General features: G+C 41.2%; 1 protein-coding gene and 1 long non-coding RNA gene across 2 annotated transcripts in view; both read right to left on the minus strand.

Moving 5' to 3' along the window:
• The window catches only part of MAN1A2 (mannosidase alpha class 1A member 2), a 309,610-nt gene that overhangs the window by 276,009 nt on the left and 8,597 nt on the right, over positions 1-25,004 (minus strand). The gene's annotated exons all lie outside the window — the stretch shown is intronic.
• LOC115635838 lies at positions 22,034-24,347 on the minus strand. Its single transcript, XR_003996713.1, has 2 exons — positions 24,222-24,347; positions 22,034-23,331 (listed from the first exon to the last, which is right to left on the minus strand). It is a non-coding gene; the product is annotated as an uncharacterized LOC115635838 (long non-coding RNA).

Consider the following 25,004-nt stretch of genomic DNA (forward strand, 5'->3'; position numbering starts at 1 on the left):
CTAATGGCACTTCTACACTTTAAACTTATTACAGGTTTTGCATATCCATCTTAAATGAGCAGTGCACATCCCCATGCATTGTTATCCCAAGATTAAGGTGGTTTTGCCTTGTATCATTGCTACTACAGTGACCTGGGCTAGGCTATGCTAAGGCTGAGAAGCGGCAGAGGTAACCCAAGACCAAAAGGTTCATTTTAAGTTTTTAGAACCTTATAAGGGATACCCTAAAAAATAAAGCCAAACATAAAACATAACAGAATATTACCGAGTACTTACTAACTATAATAATAAACTATAAATTATCAACAAATTAACCTTTGTGAGCTTGTACATGCCACTCTTCCTTACTTTGTGAAGGTAACACCAGATGTATTGTTATTAACAAGAACCAAAGAAACCACTCAACAGTAAATTGTGTCACTTCAGAGACTCAACTTTTCCTCTATTTGGCTATAAGATGGGTTCCACTCTTGCTCTTCTATCTTTTGCTTCTCTTCAGCTTGTAGTGCTCCTTAGATTCAGTATGCCTGTACCTCTTCACCAAGTTTATCCACAAGGGGATTTCAGTGCTCCTCACTTGGCCATTAGGCATCTTTGAATGCTATTCATTCAATAGATGTTCAGTTATTCTCTCAGTTCATCTACTTTTTTCAGGATCTATTTTTACCTAACACAGACTTTTGATCAATTCCTTTTTCATCATAAGAACGGCTGCACCGGGTCAGACCAAAAGTCCACCTAGCCCAGTATTCTGTCTACCGACAGTGGCCAATGCCAGGTGCCCCAGAGGAAGTGGACCAAACAAGCAAAGATCAAGTGATCTGTCTCCTGCCATCCATATCCATCCTCTGACAAACAGAGGCTAGAGACACCATTCCTTACCCATCTTGGCTAATAGCCATTAATGGACTTAATCACCATAAATTTATCCAGTTCTCTTTTAAACCGTTATAGTCCTAGCCCTCACAACCTCCTCAGGCAAGGAGTTCCACAGTTGACTGTGCACTATGTGAAGAACTTCCTTTTATTTGTTTTAAACCTGCTGCCCATTAATTTCATTTGGTGACCTCTAGTTCTTGTATTATGGGAAAAAGTAAATAATGTTTCCTTATCCACTTTCTCCACATCACTCATGGTTTTATAGACCTCTATCATATCCCCCCTTAGTCTCCTCTTTTCCAAGCTGAAGAGTCCTAGCCTCTTTAATCTCTCCTCATATGGGACTCATTCCAAACCCCTACTCATTTTAGTTGCCCTTTTCTGAACCTTTTCTACTGCCAGTATATCTTTTTTGAGATGAGGAGACCACATCTGTATGCAGTGTTTGAGATGTGGGTGTACCATTGATTTATATAAGGGCAATAATATATTCTCAGTCTTATTCTCTATCACCTTTTTAATGATTCCTAACATCCTGTTTGCTTTTTTGACCACTTCTGCACACTGCGTGGACATCTTCAGAGAACTATCCACGATGACTCCAAGATCTTTTTCCTGACATCTTGTAGCTAAATTAGTCCCCATCATATTGTATGTATAGTTGGGGTTATTTTTTCCAATATGCATTATTTTACGTTTGTCCACATTAAATTTCATTTACCATTTTGTTGCCCAGTCACTTAGTTTTGGGAGATCTTTTTGAAGTTCATCACAGTCTGCTTTGGTCTTAACTATCTTGAGCAGTTTAGTATCATCTGCAAATTTTGCCAGTTCACTGTTTATCCCTTTCTCCAGATCATTTATGAATAAGTTGAATAGGACTGCTCCGAGGACTGACCCTTGGGGAACACCACTAGTTACCCCTCTCCATTCTGACAATTTACCATTAATTCCTACCCTTTGCTCCCTTTTAACCAGTTCTCAATCCATGAAAGGACCTTCCCTTTTATCCCATGACAGCTTAATTTACATAAGAGCCTTTGGTGAGGGACCTTGTCAAAGGCTTTCTGGAAATCTAAGTACACTCTGTCCACTGGATCCCCCTTGTCCACATGTTTGTTGACCCCTTCAAAGAACTCTAATAGATTAGTAACACACGATTTCCCTTTACAGAAACCATGTTGACTATTGCTCAACAGTTTATGTTTTTCTATGTGTCTGACAATTTTATTTTTAACTATTGTTCCGACTAATTTGCCCGGTACCGACGTTAGACTTACCAGTCGGTAATTGCCAGGATCATCTCTAGAGCCCTTTTTAAATATTGGTGTTACATTAGCTAACTTCCAGCCATTGGGTACAGAAGCCAATTTAAAGGACAGGTTACAAACCTTAGTTAATAGTTTTGCAACTTCACTTTTGAGTTCTTTCAGAACTCTTAGGTGAATGCTATCTGGTCCCGGTGACTTCTTGATGCTAAGTTTATCAATTAATTCCAAAACCTCCTCTAGTGACACTTTAATCTGTGACAGTTCCTCAGATTTGTCACCTACAAAAGCAGGCTCAGGTTTGGGAATCTCTCTAACATCCTCAGCCATGAAGACTGAAGCAAAGAATCCATTTAGTTTCTCCGCAATGACTTTATAGTCTTTAAGTGCTCCTTTTGTATCTCGACCATCAAGGGGCCCCACTGGTTGTTTAGCAGCTTCCTGCTTCTGATGTACTTAAACATTTTGTTATTACCTTTGGAGTTTTTGGCTAGCCGTTCTTCAAACTCCTCTTTGGCTTTTCTTCTTACATTCTTGCAAGAATGTAAGAAGAATCTGGCAGTGTTTATGCTCCTTCCTATTTGCCTCACTAGGATTTGACTTCTACTTTTTAAAGGAAGTCTTTATCTCTCACTGCTTCTTTCACAATTATATTTCCTGTATATCTGAATTTAAATCAGAATTACTTTATACATATTAGCATATGTGCAGTACAACAAAGCTTTGTTTATGCAGATGTAGAAGTTTCAGTAAACTTTGTTGTGATTTGAATTTATTATATATAGAGAGAGAGAGAGAGAGAGAGAGAGAGAGAGAGAGTTTATTCCAGCACCCGTGGAAGTGCAGAGGAAATGAATATTTTCCTGATTTGTTCCAGACACAAAGTCATAACTATAGAGAGACACAAAACGTATTTTTATAAAGAATACACCAACTGCCTCTCCTTCTGACATTATCTGAGCTCCATCCCCAGCTTCAGCTATCCTGCCACTGGCTATTTCCTTCCCAGGCCAGAATTCTATGCTGCTGCATCATAGCTGCAGGCCTCTTAATAGCACCTGAGTAACTCGAAAGTATAGCAGGTACTAGTTCTGGAGCCAGGGTTCATACATTACCATACAGCAAAATGTTTTAAAAATCAGTACACACACATTCTGGTCAAACATTTCATAATGCATTGCTCCACTACTGTGCTATTTGCATTCTGGGATTTTTCATGCTGTGTATTGAGGAATACTTACCTGAAGGCAAAAGAATTCTAGGGCTTGGGATCAAATTAACTAATTCCCTTTATTGCTCCTTTCATCCCATCATCCATCTGGATTCAGTAATCTAATAGCATTTTCAAAGCACTGTCAGGCAGCATGGAGGAAGCACTGGTGAGTGCTGCAATTCTCCCAGTGATGAATATAAACAAGTTGCTAAAAGAATATCTGAATTAATTAAGGAGCAGGTTGATAACAGCTCTCAACGAGGTAGCAGTTGAAATAAAGCAGACACATTTTGATCTTTTCCTGGGGCAGCTACTCTCAGTGAAGAGCTGCCTTTCAGCCTGGTCAAGAAGCACTGACTTGTGGGACCAGATAGCACTGGTGTGACCAGCAGTGGTGGCAGATCATCAAGATACTGAGAGCCACTTTTCTAGAAATATGTGCAAAGCTTCTGCTGGAGCAGCAGCAGCAAAACGTTTACATGATAACTGCTCTCTGTGTAGATAAGTGCGTTGCCATCACCATCGTCCAGTTTGCCACCTCCAGCTTCTGCCAATTGGTAACTAACCAATTTGGTGGCAGTAGATCCACTGTCAGGCAACTGACGGAGTTATGCACTGCAACTAAGAAGGTGCTTCTCCTCCTTCCTCAGTCCCAAGAGTGGGCAATGTACAGGAACTTATTAATGGGTTTCCATGGATGGGGTTAACAATTTGCACTGGGGCCACTAATGGAACCCACATGCCTTTTCCTTGCGCCTCCTCCCTCCAACCCCCCACCTCAGGATTCACGGTACTGTAAGGCCTGGACAGTTAACCCAAATTAAAACAGGGTGGCCTGTAAAGGTCTATGGTGCCAAGATCTGAAGAAAACAGTGTAGAGTTTCTAAAATGAGAAATGGAACATTTGCTTCCCTTGCGTCTATTGGCCTGCTAAACCCAGGGTTGTGAGTTCAATCCTGGGGGGGGCCATTTAGGGATCTGGGGCAAAAATCTGTCTGGGGATTGGTCCTGCTTTGAGCAGGGGGTTGGACTAGATGACCTCCTGAAGTCCCTTCCAACCCGGATATTCTATGATTCTATAATCAATGGCATTGCCCTTCCTCCAGCCATTCTGGAAGACCCTGCTTATCCTCCGCTTCACTATGAAGCCTGGTACTGAGCAACTATACTCTGAACAGCAGCAGAATGACCATGGAATGTTCATCTGGGAAACTAAAAAGTAGATGGCGGAGTCTAATTTTAGGCTGAAGGCTGATAAGGGATATCTGTCTTATAACATTTGTTCAGAACATAGCAAGAAGCTGTGAAAGTAAGGGGGAGAGCCTTCCAGATGGGTGGGGCTAAGGATGTTTGGAAATTTGCTTAATATTTTAAACAGCCAGAAAAGGTGCCTCTATCACATGCTGCAACTACACAAGGTTGCAGAGGCAGGGATGCATTACATGCTCCTATTTTGGGATTAGTAGACCACTTGTGATCAATGCCTGTGCAATTGAATGAGGTACAAATCAGGATTACTGTATTAGTGATTATGCAGTGCAACAAAGCTTTGTTTATGCCAGATGTGGGGGGTTCCAGTATACACTGTGGTGATTTTAATTCAAGTATGTATGGATGGATTTTAGTACAGTTCCTGTGAATGTGTAGTGGAAATGGGTATTTTTAGGAGTTGTTCCAGACATACAACATATTTTTATTAAGAATACACAAATATAAACAGTTTGAATAATAAAAATAACTGTCACCATAAAATATGTGCAATTAGAGAACAAACCTTAAAAGGGTTGCATGCAATCAAGTTTCTGACCCCAGGTCACAAACGTATGTACCTAGCGTACCAAAAACTGTTCGCTACCCCTTGGGATGTGGAATGCTGGTAGAACAGCATCTCCCTTGTGGGTCAAAGAGTTAAGGGGATCACCTGCTATTTTCTTTGCTGTGCTTTGGCACAGAATGCCTACAAAAGGATCTGTTTCACTGTTGTAGCAGTGAATAGTGTGCCCCAGAAAGCAGACACTTCAGAGGTAGAGGGCTACTGCGGGGATGTATAAGTTGTGACATGATCCTTGACCACAAAATTACCATATTTTCCAGGAGGGCTGTTTGCCTCTCCCTCAGCCCCAGCAGCTGTACTCGGGAGGACCTGTCCTTTTCTCTCTCCTCTTTGTCATACTTCAGGAACCCTTCACTCTACTCCATCTTTTTATCCCCGTCTTGAGATGTGCCCAAGAGTTCTTTCAATGTGACATCCCTTGAGCTCCTCCTCTTCTGCCTATATAGATTGGACAGCCATTGACCTGATGTTCCAGTCACGTCCTTGTTCAGCTGCTATGGGGAAATTAAAAAAGAAAAAGGACGACTAATTATTGTCAAAATTGAAGTCTCCATGACAATGAGAAAATGCTTCTTCCTCAATTTTGGAATTCTATTCCCATAGTCTCTTCCTAGTCTTGGTAAGATTGGAGATTGTGAAAATGTCTTACTATCTTTCCTGCTGGAGCTGGACCTCCACCTCTGGGCCTGTGCTGTGAGTGAGGTGGGCAGGGAGTTGTTGTTATGCCAACAGGCAGAAAGGGGTAATTAATACAAAGTGGGCTGTTCGTATCAAGGGTAGGGACTATTAAATACAAAGCTGTAAAAGGCAGAATACTAATTATTGTACTGCTATAGGTGGAGTGGGGGTTGATTCGTGGAATGGCCTGTAGTTGTAGGCTATTAATACCTAGCTCTTACATAGCACTTTTCACAAGCAAATCAATGTAACCGTATATGTGCTTTTACAGGCTGTCCTTTGGAGGATGCTACCCTGATGCATATCCCCAAAAGGAAGAGGAGGAGTCTGTTCAGAAAGGCAATAGGCAAACTGGGAAGATATGCCATGCTGCTGTTTGTCATGGTGGCATCCCCAGAGCTGGTGAAGGAGTGAAAGGGAAACACAAGCTATATATGGGCCTTGCAGAGAGCTGCCTTGCCATGTAATCTTTGTACCCAGTTAGAGCACTACTTTTGGCTTCAGTTCTTTTTTAATATGTGCAAGTCTACATAAGTGCACTGCAAAATTAATATAATTCTTTAGTAGCTCAAAAGAGATTGATATCCTTAAAGTGCCTGACAATAACTTCCTTTCCGAAAATATCTTTTCCAATATAATTCATAACATTTCACAATGACTTTTAGCTAAGGGCATTATTGAACCCATCAACCAGATAAATCCTTCTTGCTGTCTTTTCTACATCTTCTCTTACAATAAAAGGACCTTTACTTAAAATGACCTCATCGTTCAGCCATGTGGTGGTGCCATCTTGGAGGGGACTACACCTGAGAGAGTATGGATTTTATTATAGTACATTGGAGGGAGGACGTGGAGCAGAACACAGCAAGCTTAAGTGGCAGTTGTATGTTTGCACTAAGATGGGGGGGAAAAAGTTGCAGACTTTGTACTCTCTCCAATGCAAATGCCATTCTGAGCAGTTTTTGCGAAGGGCAGAGGGGCGATGTTAAAGCCTAGGAGGCAGAGACAGCTTAGATTAAAGCCAGGAGGTGAAGAGAAGATGGATCAACACGGTAGTGTCCTGCCTGAACCCAGAACTACGTTTTTCAAATCCCACATACAATTGTATTATAAGGTATCATGCAATACTTACTGGAAGTGGTCCCCTCCCAACTTTGAGGCTCTTCCTGTGATCCAGTTGGTTCTTCTAGCTATGAGTCAGCCAGCTCCTAGGTCTCTGACATTGTGTATCATGATTTACCAGGTGGATCAGATCAGAGATTTTATCACTGTCCTCCTCTTGGTCCTGGTCAACTCAGTGGGGATGTAACTGTTGGCGTCCACAAAATCCAGTGTTTCAAGTGGTGGGATCTCTTGCAAATACACGATGGTCCTGCTCATTTTGAAGCTGCAAGCAATCCCAGAAATCCTATTGTCCTTCACACTTTTGTAACCCAGCTGGATCCCCTTTCCCTGACTGGCTTGAGTTCCGCTTGTATCACCTTTATTTGTTCAGAAAACCACTTGTATATTTGTACATTATGATAGCTAGAATTCAGATGGGCCTGTGCATCCTCCTCTCCCACACAGGATCATGAAGTTCAGGACCTCAGCATGAGTTCACACAGAAGCACAAGAAATCACTGCTCAATAATCAGACTGTGTCATTCAACTAACTGCTGGAATCATAAAAGCAGAACCTGGCTGTGTACCAGCATTTAAATGGGATGGTGACATCTTGCAGGATGACCCTGGAGCAGCAGAAGGCACACACAAAAAAACACAGGATGGCCCAGATAGCCAGTAAAACAGTGTGGGACCCCAATACAAGGACTTGCAAGACGTGCATCAGTTGTTTTTACCTGCAGCAAAGTGGATCCCCATGACAACTCATCCTGCATCCCTACAATCCTGATTTCAAAATGAGTTTAATGACATGCGTTAAAAAAGCAAGGTGACTCACAACAAATAAATCTTGTGAATACAAGTAACTAACATGAAATAAACTCAAGTTGACTTGCAATAAATGTCAAATATGAACAAGCCTTAAAAAAAAGATGTGCTATCAGCTCCTTATGTTATAAGCCACATTATGGAAATATCACTTGTCTCTGTTGTGTTCACAGCAGAGGCTATAATAGGCTGTGCGAGTCGACACCACTCCAGTATCCCTTTTAACACTGAGCAGTCTAGTTCGCAGCAGAGGGCATGGAGGGCGGATACTGGAATCCTAATAGAGACCACTAGAGTTGCTAACTGTCCGTGTTTCTGTGATTAAACACCCTTGCCCACCCCTTCTCAGAGACTCTGCCCCGCTCACTCCATTCCCTCTCCTATTCCCGCACCCTCACTCACTTTCACTATTGGAGCGTGATCTCATGCAGCTCCCACTCATGGTTCATGTAGAAAGACCTGCTGAGCATGTCCACAAGGGACTTTTGGGAGTCTGGGTGGTATGTGGCCTGTACAGTGACTCGTTATTTCCTGCACCAGTTCAATAGGTGGATGGACTTGGCACAAAGGGAGGAAGAGACTTGGCATCATCTTGCTTGTTGATATAAAACCACCGTGATGTTCACAGATTCCAGGACGAGAAGGGACCTTGAGAGGTCATCGAGTCCAGTCTCCTGTCAACTGCCCCAAGAACCCCAACCGAGTACAGTTCATTACACCACAATCACACCAAAGATCGCCAGGCCCAGATGCCTCTCAAATACCCTCAGAGCGAAGGGAAACCCTGAGAGTGGGCGGAAAGAAGGTTATTGCGTGGAGAGACACGGGGGCACAAGTGTCAGCTATCCACCAATCCTTAGTGGACCCCAAATCCATCAACCCAGAGGCCCAAGTGACAACTCACCCATTCATGTCAAAATCTCTAAACTTGCCTACAGCTGAGTTGCCTGTCCAGTACAAGGGCTGGGCAGGACTGTGGACTTTTGCAGTCTATGACAATTATCCCATCCCCATGCTACTGGGAGAAGACTTGGCCAACCACATGAAGCTGGCCAAGAGGGTGGGAATGGTCACATGCAGCCAGGCCAAGCAAGCTTCCATGCCCATCCCTGTTCCTGAGCCATCCACAAGAGCCTCGTCTGTGTTACCAGAGACCCAGACAGAGGTGGTGGAACCGAATCCCCTGCCAACAACTGCAACACCCATAGTGCATCCAGGCCCAGAACCGGACCTGGAAAAGCAACCAGCACCAGAACCATTGCCAGCACTTGCAAACCCATCTACAATTCCAACACCAGCGGGCCTGAACTGGCAGAAGCAGCAGACAACCCTACCCAAGAGGCTCAGCCAGAGCCTGAAATATCACACAGTGCACCAGCGGAAAGCGGTTCACAATCAACAGAAACAACCCCATCACCTACATCGCTTCCAGAGGAACCAAGCCCAAGTCCACAGACTAAGGAGGAGCTGATGTCTCCAGCACCAAGAGAACAATTCCAGGCTGAGCAGGAAGCAGATGACAGCCTTCAGAAAGCTTGAGCGGCAGCACGGACCCCACCGCCTCTCAGCTCTTCTAACTGATCCCGGTTTGTTGTAGAACAAGGACTTTTATACAAGGTGACTCTTTCCGGTGGACACCGGGAAGACTGGCATCCTCAAAAACAGTTGGTAGTTCCAACTAAGTACCGGAGAAAGCTCTTAAGCTTAGACCATGATCATCCCAGTGGTCATTCTGGGGTGAATAGAACAAAAGACCAATTGGGGAAGTCTTTCCACTGGGAGGGAATGGGCAAGGATGTTGCTAATTATGTCCGGCCTTGTGAGGTGTGCCAATGAGTGGGAAAGCCCCAAGACCAAGTCAAAGCCCCTCTCCAACCACTCCCCATAATTAAGGTCCTATTTCAGCGAGTAGCTGTGGATATTCTGGGTCCTTTCCCAAAAAAGACCCCCAGAGGAAAGCGGTACATACTGACTTTCACGGATTTTGCTATCCGATGGCCGGAAGCAATAGCTCTAAGCAACACTAGGGCTAAAACTGTGTGCCAGGCTTTAGCAGACATTTTTGCCAGGGTAGGTTGGCCGTCCGACATCCTTACAGATTTGGGAACTAATTTCCTGGCAGGGACCATGAAAGATCTGTGGGAAGCTCATGGAGTGAATCACTTGGTTGCCACCCCGTACCACCATCAAACCAATGGCCTGGTGGAGAGGTTCAATGGAACTTTGAGGGCCATGATACGTAAATTCGTAAATGAACACTCCAATGATTGGGACCTAGTGTTGAAGCAGTTTTTGCCTACAGGGCTGTACCACATCCCAGTTTAGGGTTTTCACCATTCGAACTTGTATATGGCCACGAGGTTAAGGGGCCATTACAGTTGGTGAAGCAGCAATGGGAGGGGTTTACGCCTTCTCCAGGAACTAATATTCTAGACTTTGTAAGCAACCTACAAAGCACCCTCTGACACTCTTTAGCCCTTGCTAAAGAAAAACTAAAGGGTGCTCAGGAAGAGCAAAAGGCCTGCTATGATAGACATACCAGAGAGCGCTCCTTCAAAGTAGGAGACCAGGTTATGGTCTTGAAGGCACAACAGACCCATAAGATGGAAGCATCATGGGAAGGGCCATTCACAGTCCAAGAGCTCCTAGAAGCTGTTAACTATCTCACCCCACCTCAACCTTAAAGCCTATAATGTACCATGTTAATTCTCTAAAGCCCTTTTATTCCAGAGACTTAAAGGTTTGTCAGTTTACAGCCCAGGAAGGAGATGACGCTGAGTGGCCTGAAGGTAACTACTATGAAGGAAAAAGTGACTGTGGCGTCGAAGAGGTCAACCTCTCCACAACCCTGGAACATCTGCAGCGGCAACAGATCAAGGAGCTGTGCACTAGCTTCGCACTAATGTTCTCAGCCACTCCAGGACGGACCGAACAGGCATACCACTCCATTGACACAGAAAATGCTCACCCAATTAGAACCCCACCCTACCGGGTTTCTCCTCATGCCCAAGCTGCTTTAGAACGGGATATCGAAAGCATGCTACAGATGGGCATAATCCGTCCCTATTGAGCTATTGGAGAAATTGGGATGTGCCCAGTTCATCTCTGCATTAGACTTAACCAAGGGGTACTGGAAAGTACCGCTAGATGAACCTGCCAAAGAAAGGTCAGCCTTCATCACCCATGCAGGGGTGTATGAATTTAATGTGCATCCTTTCGGGCTGCGAAATGCATCCGCCACCTTCCAAAGACTTGTACATGGTCTCCTAGCAGGATTGGGAGACTCTGCAGTTGACCACCTTGATGATGTGGCCATTTTTTCTGATTCAGGGGCAGAACACCTGAACACTTTGATGCGCTCGAAGACTTTTTCCGGCAGACAGGACTAACTGTTAAGGCTAAAAAGTGTCAAATAGGCCAAAACAGAGTGACTTACCTTGGACACCAGGTGGGTCAAGGAACAATAAACCCCCTACAGGCCAAGGTGGATGCTATCCAAAAGTGGCCTGTCCCAAAGTCAAAGAAACAGGTCCAATCCTTCTTAGGCTTGGCCGGATATTACAGGCGATTTGTACCACACTACAGCCAAATCGCTGCCCCACTAACAGACCTGACCAGAAAGACACTGCCAAATGCAGTTAAGTGGACTGATGAGTGTCAGAAGGCCTTAGCCAGCTTAAGGCAACACTCATGTCTGACCCTGTGCTAAGGGCTGCAGACTTTGACAAACCATTCCTAGTAACCACAGATGCGTCTGAGCGTGGTGTAGGAGCAGTTTTAATGCAGGAAGGACTGGATCAAAAATTTCATCCTGTCGTGTTTCTCAGCAAGAAACTATCTGAGAGGAAAAGCCACCAGTCAATCAGTGAAAAAGAATGCTACGCCATTGTGTATGCCCCGGAAAAGCTACGCCCATACGTTTGGGGACGACGGTTCCAGCTACAAACCGACCATGCTGCACTAAAGTGGCTTCATACTGCCAAGGGAAACAACAATAAAACTGCTTCGATGGAGTTTAGCTCTCCAAGATTTTGATTTTGAAATTCAACACATTTCAGGAGCTTCTAACAAAGTACCTGATGCACTCTCCCGTGAAAGTTTCCCAGAATCAACTGGTTAAAAATTGTCCTTGAAATGTAGAAAATCTTGTAGCTTTACATAATTAGTAGTATATGTAAAGGTGCACGTGTTTTATTAATCTGTTTATTCTAAAGTTCTAGGAAGAAATCACCGTCAGTGTCGTTCCACACTATCTGAGATTTGGGGTGTGTGTCTTAAACAGATAGTTAAGGGTTAATGCCTCTTTTACCTGTAAAGGGTTAAGAAGCTCAGTAAACCTGGCTGACACCTGATCAGAGGACCAATAAGGGGACAAGATACTTTCAAATCTTGGTGGAGGGAAGTCTTTGTTTGTGCTCTTTGTTTTAGGTGTTGTTCACTCTTGGGACTAAGAGGGACCAGACGTCAATCCAGGCTCTCCAAATCTTTCTGAATCAGTCTCTCATGTTTCAAAATTGTAGGTAACAGCCAGGAAAGGCGGATTACTTTTATTTTTGTTTTCTCAACTTGTAAATGTCCTTTTTTTTGCTGGGAGGATTTTACCTCTGTTTGCTGTAACTTTGAACCTAAGGCTATAGGGGGTTCCTCTGGGCTATACGAATTTGATTACCCTGTAAACTATTTTCCATCCTAATTTTACAGAGATGATTTTTACCTTTCTTCTTTAATAAAAGTTTTCTTTTTAAGAACCTGATTGATTCTTCCTTGTTTTAAGATCCAAGGGGATTGGATCTGGACTCACCAGGGATTGCTGGGGGAAAAGGAGGGGGGATGGTTAATTTCTCCTTGTTTTAAGATCCAAGGGGTTTGGGTCTGTGTTCACCAGGGAATTGGTGAAGTCCCTCAAGGCCACCCAGGGAGGGGAGACAGGAAGTGCTCCAGACACTGATTTCTGGATGGTGGCAGAGTTACCAGATCTAAGCTAGTAATTAAGCTTAGACGTGTCCATGCAGGTCCCCATATTTGTACCCTAAAGTTCAGAGTGGGGAAGAAACCTTGACAGATGGAGATTCCACAACCTCCCTAGGCAATTTATTCCAGTGTTTAGCTACCTTGACAGTTAGAAACTTTTTCCTAATGTCCAACCTAAACCTCCCTTGCTGCAGTTTAAGCCCACTGCTTCTTGTTCTATCCTTAGAGGCTAAGGTGAACAAGTTTTCTCCCTCCTCCTGATGACACCCTTTTAGATACCTGAAAACTGCTATCATGTCCCCTCTCAGTCGTCTTTTTTCCAAACTAAACAAATCCAATTCTTTCAGCCTTCCTTCATAGGTCATGTTCTCAAGACCTTTAATCATTCTTGTTGCTCTTCTCTGGATCTTCTCCAATTTCTCCATATATCTTTCTTGAAATGCAGTGCCCAGAACTGGACACAATACTCCAGTTGAGGCCTAACCAGTGCAGAGTAGAGCAGAAGAATGACTTCTCGTGTCTTGCTCACAACACACCTGTTAATGCATCCCTCAGTCATGTTTGCTTTTTTTGCAACAGCATCACATTGTTGACTTATTTAGCTCGTGGTCCACTATAACCCCTAGATCCCTTTCTGCCATACTCCTTCCTAGACAGTATCTTCCCATTGTGTATGTGTGAAACTGATTGTTCCTTCCTAAGTGGAGCACTTAGGATTTGCCTTTGTTAAACTTCATCCTGTTTACTTCAGACCATTTCTCCAATTTGTCCAGATCATTTTGAATTATGACCCTATCCTCCAAACAGGGGCGGCTCCAGCCCCCAGCACACCAAGCGCATGCTTGAGGCAGCAAGCCGCGGGGGGTGCTCTCCTGACGCCGCGAGAGCAGCAGGAAGGCTGCCTTCGGCAGCTTGCCTGCGGAGGGTCCGCTGGTCCCACAGCTTCGGCTGACCTCCCGCAGGCACGTCCACCGAAGCTGCAGGACCAGCGGACCCTCCGCAGGCAAGCTGCCAAAGGCAGCCTGCCTGCCATGCTTGAGGCGGCAAAATGCCTAGAGCCGCTCCTGCCTCCAAAGCAGTTGCAATCCTTTCCAGTTTGGTATCATCTGCAAACTTAAGTAGCACACTTTCTATACCAATATCTAAGTCGTTGATGAAGATATTGAACAGAGCTGGTCCCATAACAGACCCCTGCAGATCCCGACTTGTTATACCTTTTCAGTAAGATTGGGAACCATTAATAACTACTCTCTGAGTACTGTTATCCAGCCAGTTATGCACCCATATTATAAGTTTTATTTGCCTAGTTTATTGATAAGAATATCATGCGAGACCTATCAAATGCCTTGCTCAAGTCTAGGTATACCACATTCACTGCTTCTCCCTTATCCACAAGACTTGTTATCCTATCAAAGAAAGCTATCAGATTGATTTGACATGAATTGCTCTTTACAAATCCATGCTGGCTATTCTCTATCACCTTACCACCTTCCAAGCGTTTGCAGATGATTTCCTTAATTACTTGCTCCATTATCTTCTCTGGCACAGAAGTTAAACTAACTGGTCTGTAGTTTCCTGGGGTTTTTTTTATTTCCCTTTTTATAGATGGGCACTATATTTGTCCTTTTCCAGTCCTCTGGAATCTCTCCTGTATCCCATGATTTTCCAAAGATAATGGCTAGAGGCTCAGATACCTCCTCTATTAGCTACTTGAGTATTCTAGTATGCATTTCATCAGGCCCTGGCGACTTGCAGCCACCTAACTTTTCTAAGTGATTTTTAGCTTGTTCTTTTATTATTTTATCTTCTAAACCTACCGCTTTCCCATTAGCATTCACTATGTTAGGCATTCCTTCAGACTTCTCGGTGAAGACCAAAACAAAGAAGTCATTAAGCACCTCTGTCATTTCTAAGTTTCCTGTTACTGTTTCTCCCTCCTCACTGAGCAGTGGGCCTACACTGTCATTGGTCTTCCTCTTACTTCTAATGTATTGATAAAAAGTCTTCTTGTTTCCCTTTATTCCCATAGCTAGTTTGAGCTCATTTTGTGCCTTTACCTTTCTAATCTTGCAGCTGCATTCCTGTGTTGTTTGCCTATATTCATCCGTTGTAAGCTGTCGTAGTTTCTATTTTTTATATGATTCCTTTTTATTTTTTAGATCATGCAAGATCTCGTTGTTAAGCCAAGGTGGTCTTTTGCCACATTTTCTATCTTTCTTACCCAGCGGAATAGCTTGCTTTTGAGCCCTTAATAGTGTCCCTTTGAAAAACTGCCAACTCTCCTCAGCTGTTTTTTCCTTCAGTCTTGATTCCCATGGGACCTTACCTATCAGCTCTCTGAGCTTACCAGAAAATGCCTTCCTGAAATCCAGTGTCTCTATTTTGCTGTTCTCCCTTCTACCCTTCCTTAGAATTGTGAACTCTACGATTTCATGATCACTTTCACCCAAGGTGCCTTCTACTTTCAAATTCTCAATGAGTTCCTCCCTATTTGTTAAAATCAAGTCTAGAACAGCTTCCCCCCCAGTAGCTTTTTCAACCTTCTGAAATAAAAAGTTGTCTTCAATGCAGCCCAAGAACTTATTGGATGGTCTGTGCCCCATTGTGTTATTTTCCCAACATATATCTGGATAGTTGAAGTCCCCCATCACCACCAAAACTTGGGCTTTGGATGGTTTTGTTAGTTGTTTTAAAAAAAGTCTCATCCAAACCTGGTTAGGTGGCCTATAGTAGACTTCTAGCATGACATCACCCTTGTTTTTTTAATCCCTTTTAGCCTAACCCAGAGACTCTCAACACTTCCGTCTCCTATGTCCATCTCCACCTCAGTCCAAGTGTGTACATTTTTAATATATAAGGCAACACCTCCTCCCTTTTTCCCCTGTCTATCCTTCCTGAGCAAGCTGTACCCATCCACACCCACATTCCAATCATGTGTATTTTCCCAAGTTTTGGTGATGCCAACAATGTCATAGTTGTATTTATTTATTAGCACTTCCAGTTCTTCCTGCTTATTACCCATACAAATGCAAGAAGTATATAGGCATCTAAGATACTGATTTGACCTTGCCTCCCAGTTTTGCCCTGACCCTCCTTTCTCTCTGCCATTATGGCCCACGCTCCCTCCTATTTCTGAGGCATCTCCCAGGTCTCCATGTTCCCTACTTACAGAGAGCAGTTGAATGTGGTGGAACTGTATGCAAGGGAGGAATGTCCAGCATATGAGACTGACTGCTCTCAACTCCAGGATGTTACACCTGAAATGCAGAAACACTTTTTTCAAGTGAAGATTTTCCGAACATTCAACCCCATTTCAAAATCATATAATTAATAAACTTCTAAAACTAATGCAAAACCAGCCAGTTAGTTACAAAAAGCCATTTATGGAGAGCTAACTGTTCTACTTCTATTTTTGTATTTCTGGTAAAAAAGCTTTGCTTTACTTTCTTTCTAATACCTTGTAAAGAGACCAGTGATAAGGTGAGTAATTCCAGCTATACAATGATTACAGTGCTGCATTAAAAAAATGCATTATTAAATATCTGAATATATACAGAAATCTTAATATTGGTCCTATAGGCTCTGAAATGAAAGCCATTCTTTAGTATGAGCTGAACTGATAGTTAATTGGTATACAGAACACCTCCACCAGTCAACTTTACATAGATCTACAATCAATTTTTTAAGATTGCAATGCTCTGTATTTTGCAAAAGGGATCCTGTAATGGTTTATGAAGACTAATCATTGCTGATTTTTCTTTGCCAGTAATCATTAATAACTGGCAAAACTACCACTTCTCTTTAAAATGCCAAATTGAAAAAATATTTGAGAAAAGTGATAGTGTTAAGAAAGATGCAGACTAAAAGAATGTGGACCAGAACTTCATTTGGACCATTCATGATCTGTTAAAGATCTAATTCTTAAAAATCAGAATCCACTCTTTAGTAGTCTACACTACTGCCTAAAGAACCTTCCAGTAGATTAACTTACTGATTGATATTGTATTCACAGAAGTTTTGATAAAACTTTCAAACAACTGAAAGCAAAAAACAGCACCACCATAAAGGTGAAATAGTAAGTACACCATTAGGGTAGTAGTCCAATATAAGCATTCCCAAGGAAAGATCTCTGTTATTGTTTATTTAAACTTTTGTCACCAACAGTCACTAAGTGCTTCCATTAATGAACCAGACTCCTGCATAAAGCAGTTACTCGACTATATACATGCATAGCTTCCCTAGTACAGGTATAAATAGAAGCATAGACCATGAGGCACAGCTTCGGCAAGTAAAGACCCAATTACATCCACTGCATGGCACTCTATTCGCCCAAACCGTGCCTCCTCATCTATATAGTGTCTCACTACCTCCTCGCTGCTGGAGCCTCTCAGTGACATGTGTAGCTACGTGAGTGGGACATGGTGCCAATGGGGACAGAGAGTGGACAGGAAAAGGAGAAAGAAGAAACTGATGGCCAAGACGGGAACAGAGACAAGGGAGGAAGAATTCCCCTTTTTTGCTGTTGTGAGAGAATCAGCAGATTTTTGGCTTAATGTTTTCTAAATGAATCTGCCATTGCACTCCATGAAGTCAAGTATGGGAACATCCAAGAGGCTGATAGGCATACCAAAAAGTGACACAACACTAAACTTCAGTAAGGGAGATTTCAATAAAATGAGGTTGCTAGTCAAAGAGGCCCTAACGTTAAAAGTTAAATCCTTTTATGTGGCATGGATGCTATTAACAACAGTCTCAGAAGACAGGAGTAGTACTAACTAAAAAGACAAGGAGCAAACAAGATAGCTGAATGGCAAGCAAGGTTCAAGAGGTTACTCAAGCCAAAATAGAAATTCTTCAAAAATTTGGAAAGCTGACCCTGAAGCCAAGAAAACAAGGAGGACGATTTACCACAGGTCATAAGTAGGAAGAAGGATTTATAATCTGAATGTCTAATATAAAATGCATGTTAGGTGGAAGATATTAGCTGTATTTTAAAGGGCGAGAAAGGAATGATTTGTCATTCTCTATTGCTCTTAACTTTCAATTCTGATAAAATAAGCCCAGCAGCTAAAAGCTCAAACACTTTTTGATAAATCACACATTTTAAACACCTGAATCCATCAGCATCAGTAACAATAATTTAAACTGATTTGTCTCAATAACTGTTTTAAAATTTTACTTTTTAAGGCCTATTTTGGTCAATTGAATTAAAACAAATTTCATTTTTCAGATGTCTCCACCCTGTATATCAATTTGAACCTGAGATCTGTGCCTATGTGCTTATTTAAAAATGCCCGTCTCTATCAAATTAGTTAGAAATTCTAATCAGATACTATTAGAATCCTGGGGCAGGGGGATAAACTGCTATGGACTTATCGGATGTCTTTCATAGGCATGATTAAAATTCACTTGAATGTTTAATTTTTTAATAAAGAAAGATTCTCTCTTCACTATCATTCCCCATCCTGATCAGCTGTCATGCAGAAGAATACCACTACAGTTCCTGATTATAACAGCATTTTCTGTTGAATAAACTACTCTTTACATATGTCTTCAAAAACTGCCAAGAGTCCAAAGTACTTTATTAATCCATTCAAAATGTTAGTTCAAACTTCAACCACTATAATATGAAATAATCAATAATTTGGACACTTTCCATTTAAGCAGAAACTGACAACAGCAGAACAGATGCCTTTATGAAAATAAGACCTTGAAATTACAATCACAGGGTAAGAGGAAAAGATGTACCCACATAAACCGTGATTAGAAAATTTACACTGCAATAGTTAAGGCTACTAGGAATTCCATGATAAACTACTTAATGAGGAATTTAAAACCTCATCAGAAACTTGGAATGACAGATTACAAACTTTTAGTAGGACTGAATACATGTGACTGATCACAAAACATGTTGGGATTTTGCTATCTAAAATACTATTAAGACTCCAAGTTATTGTTTTAAATTTCTTCCCTTTTTAAATCTTCATTTCTGTTAATATATCCCTTTCATTTTCAGGTTTCAGAGTGGTAGCCCTGTTAGTCTGTACCAGCAAAAACAAGGAGTACTTGTGGCACCTTAGAGCATAAGCTTCCGTGGGCTAAAACCCACTTCATCAGATGCATGGAGTGGAAAATACAGAAGACAGACAGATAGATATAGATATATACACACAGTATATGAAAAGATGGGAGTTGTTGATGTGGTTAGGTCCTTTGATGGTGTCCCTTGAATAGATATGTGGACAGAGTTGGCAATGGGGTTTGTTGCAGGGATAGGTTCCTGGGTTAGTGTTTTTGTTTTGTGGTATGTAGTTGCTGGTGAGTATTTGCTTCAGGTTGGGGGGCTGTCTGTAAGCATGGACTGGCCTGTCTCCCAAGGTCTGTGAGAGCGACAGATCGTCCTTCAGGATAGGCTGAAGATCCCTGATGATGTATTGGAGAGGTTTTAGTTAAGGGCTGAAGGTGACGGTTAGTGGTATTCTGTTACTTTCTTTGTTGGGTCTGTCCTGTAGTAGATGACTTCTGGGTACCCTTCTGGCTCTGTAAATCTGTTTCTTCTCTTCACCAGGTGGGTACTGTAGTTTTAAGAATGCTTGACAGAGATCCTGTAGGCATTTGTCTTTGTCTGAGGGATTGGAGCAGCGGTTGTATCTTAGAGCTTGGCTGTAGACAACGGATCATGTGATGTGGTCTGGATGAAAGCTGGAGGTATATAGGTAAGTATAGCAGTCAGCAGGTTTCCAGTATAGGGTGGTGATTACGTGACCATCGCTTATTTGCACTGTAATATCCAGGAAGTGGATCTCTTGTGTGGACTGATCCAGACTGAGGTTGATGGTGGGGTGGAAACTGTTGAAATCTTGGTGCAATTCCTCAAAGGCCTCTTTCCCATGGGTCCAGATGATGAAGATCTCACCAATGTAGCGCAAGTAGAGTAGGGGGGTTAGTGGACTAGAGCTGAGGAAGCGCTGTTCTAAGTCAGCCATAAAAATGTTAGCATACTGTGGGGCCATGAGGGTACCCATAGCAGCACTGCTGACTTGAAGATATACATTCTCCCCAGATGTGAAATAGTCGTGGATAAGGACAAAGTCACAAAGTTCAGCCATCATAGCACCTAACCACATCAGGTTCTTGATGCTTTTATAACTAAGTTTCCAACACTGCTGGAGAAATTTGTCCCTTTAAAGGAAAGGTAAAAGCTTGACACTACAAATTTTTGCATCCAAGCCCCCTTAATTTCACCATCTAATACAGAACATATACTGCCAATCCTACAACAAAAATTCCCAAAGACTCAGGTATATCCTGATCTGCTTTTGAAGCGGTGCAGTGACAGCAGAACACAGATACTGCAGGTTTATGCCAATCTTCTACACACAAGCCCCCCAATTTCACCACTTACACATAGATAGACCTGGCAGAATTCAAATTTTATGATTTTGATGGATAATGGCAATGTTTATTTTTAAGCATTTTTTCTGATTTTTAATCAGTTTAAAATTTCACAGTTGCAGGAAATTATGGGAGTGATCAAACAATAAAGGAGAGCACCTAACTACTGAATAAACTGTACTGCACTCTCTACTGTCAAAAATGTGAAGCTTTACAAACAATAAAATAAAAACGTTAAAATATTCAAAGTAAATATCCTTAAATCAAACTCTTAAGTTCTCAAATAGCATTTTTCTTACTTTGCATTTTGATTATTATTGATGTAAATATTTGTCAGTATGTGTGCCCGGTGAAATTGACTCATCAATAAAAATTTAATCCGTCCAAGCCCACACACAGAACATGTCCCTCCACTCCAATTATCTGCAGTACGGTCAACAACTTCTTGATGTAGTCAGAGCAGTTGTAAATATTCTGTATTTAGGCACTGGAATTTGGGAACTTGGATACAAAAACATTAGCAGGATTTTTATAGTGCGGGGATGATAGGATCTGGAATTTTGTGTGCATTACAAAGAGAATTACATCCAACTACTCCTAATGCGCCAAAATATTACAGCACTTGTACATAGAACACACTGTGAGGTAAATGTTTACAACTTATTGGGTTGTGCATTTGTCTAAAGTGAAAACCAAGAAAAAAGCTACTGAAAAATGATATCGCCAAACTCATCCAGGTAATCCTCACCCACAGCAATTTCACATTTAACAAAAACTTTGTCCAAATCATGGGAACTATCATAGGTAGGAGGATGGCTCCCAATATGCCAACCTTTTCATGCCATCTGGAGGAAGAATATTTAGAAAAATGCACCATGAAACCAATGATATACCCGAGATACACTGATGATATTTTCACCCTCTGCATAGACAAACTAAACTCCCTCAGATTTCCACTACAACTTCAATCTCCACTACCCATCCATCAAACTCTCTCTAGAACACTCCCATTACAGCATGACCTTCCAGAACACCACAATTCAACAATGAAACCCTACAGAAAACAATATACAAGAAACCCACAGATCCAGCAAACACTCCAGCGGCACCAAGAAGTCTATTATCCACAGCCAGATAGTCAGATACACAGAATTTGCTCTGAACCAGGGTGGACTGATTAAAATCCAGGTGATTTAAATCAGGAAGTAGAAAATATTGATTTAAATAATCTATTTTAATCAACTTTTCCATTAGTATGTCAGTCATTTTCTGAAAAAGGTGCAGTCTCATTGGTTGATATAACCATTAAAACATGTTGATTTACAACTAAATAGAGCCTTTATGCTAAATTTGGTATGTAATTTTTCAACTTTGGAGGGTACACTATAACTATATACATTTAAACAATTATATATCAATATTTTCAGATTCTTATTATACATTTTAATACATCAGAAAATGGCAAATGATGTATTATTTACTAGATAATTAACTTTTTGCTCATGATTTCTGTCAAGCTGCATTAGGATAGTAATGAATTTAAACAAACAAAACAGCATTTAAATTTACTTTTATTAAACAACTTTAAAACATTTTGGATACAAACTATTCTTATCAAAATATTTTTCACATTTGCAACTAAATTATTCATTAAACAGAGGAGTTAGCTGTAGAAAGTGAATTAAACTGATCATTTAGGTCAGCCTGGAAAAATTTTCAAATATGCCTAAAGGAAAGTGGCTGGAGCTTAAGTTTCTGACAGACATGCCAAACCCACAGGGAAAAAACAAAAACAAAACAGAAATTGGGCTTGCTTTTGGCTTAATTGGTTTGTGAGTTGCTTGTCAGCTAGTTTTTGGCTTGCAGCTTGCTGGTCTTGTAGTTTTTTTTTTTTTTTTTTTTTGGATCGGCTCCCGGAAAGCCGGGGCAAGGGGGAGAGAGCCATGCGGTGCACAGTGGGCCCACCACAATCCCAGTCTGCACGCCAGGAGGAAATCTAGTCATAACATGTTGGGGTTCTTTGGGACTGGCTTGTTTTGGCATTGTTTTGAAATGGGATTAGCTTGATTTTTGGCTTCTTGTGAAAGCTGGGGTGCTTATTTACCACGTGAAGATTGGCAACTGTGGTTCCTAATCACCTAAGTCTCTTGAAAATGAGACAGTCTCGTAAACTATTTAGGCTGTCCTTCAAACTTTTCAAACCAGAAAATTTCAAGACACCCCCACCCCTTCACTTTTATTCATTAACTGAAATAGAATAAACACGAAAACTTAACTAATTCCCAAGCGATTTCCTCAACTCTGCATAAATTAGTCCAAATGAAGAAAATAGTCCATCTGTGCCTGCAGAAGAGGCTACTGCTGTCAAATGGTGATTTAGCACTTCAACAAACTCTAGTTCCAGGTGCTTATCTGGTGACCTCAATCAGTTCATTGATATGATTTTCTATAAAACAATATCAACGAACATGTATTGCTTGAATGCTTCATGCCCAGCCCCAAAATTATGGCTGGCATGATTGATACGTTATTATTAGATGCCCATGTCTTAGCAGCATCTTCTTCACCAGTGTGGCATCTACCCTAGTACTCTGGACTGAGAATATTGGCAAGAAAATGAGGTGTGCTAAGTGATTGATCCATCCGCTTCTTTACTGTCTGCAATTTAACTTTGTTGTTGGATAACAATGTCTCAAAGTTCTTTCCAAATTTCAGAAGCATCAACAATATAGCGGCAATCTTTCTGCAGTTTGTCCAAAGCTTTGGAAGTAAGCTGACTATACTGAAACCAATCTTCTACATTTCTCATTAGTCCAATGTTGACTACTTTGGATACCATCTATCTATATTGCCATGATTTTCTTCACAAATTCTCATCAGAATGGGCTAGTTCTTAATCAAGAGTTCAGAACAACCAACCACTCCAACAGACTTCTTGGAGGAGAATTAATCCTGCTCTCTTCAGTCAACCTGAAGCAATGTGGTGTTACAGAAGTATTTTGCAAATTCAACAACATTTTCTTTTACTACTAAACTTATATTTAATTGTTTGGCTAAAAGATGCAAGAAATGAGTTCTGCTCCTATGTGTTATAAATTTCAGGTTCCCTTCATTATCTTGCTCTAGATTTCTTCTCATCTTTGCTACACTTACATCATCGTCTGTGAAAAAGCAGACAGATTTTTGTTAGCAGTAAAGGCTATAGCAAACTTTTTTTTTTTAAAGTATTTTGCTGTGTGCACATTTTCTGATGTATCAATTACTTCTGTAAGATCAACAGCCCCAACTCTTTTTCCCAGACAAGAAAAAAGGAATAATGTGTTACATAAATGGACAAAGCAATCTTTGCACAGAGTCTTGCCAGAATTTGCTGGTACGAACTAATCTGTGGTTTTACAGGATAATCAAAAAAGCTTTTTCTGTTTTTATATACATAAAATTTACTGCCTGACATATGGTTAGTTGTAACACTGCTGCTGGTACTAGCAGACGACCCTGATATTGTAAATGATGGATATTCTCAACCCCTTATAGCTAAGATGGACCCTGAAACAAAAGGGTAAAAAAAGTCATTCTGAGTATTACTCAGCGCACTGCTTTAAAAATGAGATTGTAAAGATTCCTCCTATTGCAGCTGTTAGTACCACTGTTTAAAATATATAATTTATTCTAAACACAGTTTTACAGGGAAAATAATTAATAAGTCATAAGGATGATCTATATCTATTTAAATGCTCATCTCTAGCAAAATACCAAATACCTTGGGTGGGATGACACTTTAAATGGTAAAAATCATAAAAGGCTAATAAAACTTTACTTTTATATAGGAAATTCACCTAGGATGTTTAATTATATTGAGCAATTAAAAAAATCTCGGAAGTCCAGCAACAGTAAAAATTTAATTAATACTTTAACATAAACATTTTGAAATTCATAAGTAATTAATCCACCCAAAATACAAATTTAGGAGAATAATCTAAATGGTCATTTACTAGCATAGTAAAACATAGCAGGCAGTCCATAAGAATGGTGCAAAAATATATTTACCAACCTCTTGATCCAGATTGTTCAGACATGTCCACATATCAACGTTACAGTCATTGCCTTCTGAAGAGCATTTTTCAGGCTGTTTCATGCTGATAATTCGGTCTTGCATCTCTCTGTTCCACTGCTTTCATTTGACACATTTCTTTTTTACCCAGAGGTACAGGAACTTCCTGAAAATATTCCCAAATAGGGTCTTTTACAACCTGCAGCCACGGGCAGGTTTTTTCTCCACTAGTTCTGGACATCATAAAACTCATTCCACACATGGATGTAAAATATTAAAGAGAACACTGCTGGGCAAGTTAGTGTTTTTCCGTGAGCTGGAGAGTAGATTTCCATGGTGGGTGGAGTAAAATATCCATAATTTGATAAATGAGCCAATAAGAGATCAGATAGGGAGAAACTATAAAATAGGAATAAGGCCACCCAGTGGGCTCAGTGGATGGTCTTGATAAGATACATGATGGTGTCTTCTGAAGTCAGAGGCAGGGTCCAATTGCCTGTGATGACTTTGCAAATCTCTTGCACCCAATAGCACAGCCGGGTCTCTCACAGGATCAAGCCCTTAATACAGTACACAGTTTGTTGTGCCACATTTATAAAGCTTGACCTCAAAAGTTAGAATTGGGGGGGTGGGGGGAGAGAGAGATCTTTATGCAGAAAAGCAGCATATAACTCAAAGTTTTTGATAGAGGCTCATGGTTTCAGCATATTTATTTTTTATTTAAATGTGTTAAGACTTTAGGAGTAGTTTAAGCCTAAATATATTTTGCATTAAACATAGATT

This window comes from Gopherus evgoodei, chromosome 1 (assembly GCF_007399415.2).
Source record: "Gopherus evgoodei ecotype Sinaloan lineage chromosome 1, rGopEvg1_v1.p, whole genome shotgun sequence".
Classification (NCBI taxonomy): domain Eukaryota; kingdom Metazoa; phylum Chordata; order Testudines; family Testudinidae; genus Gopherus; species Gopherus evgoodei.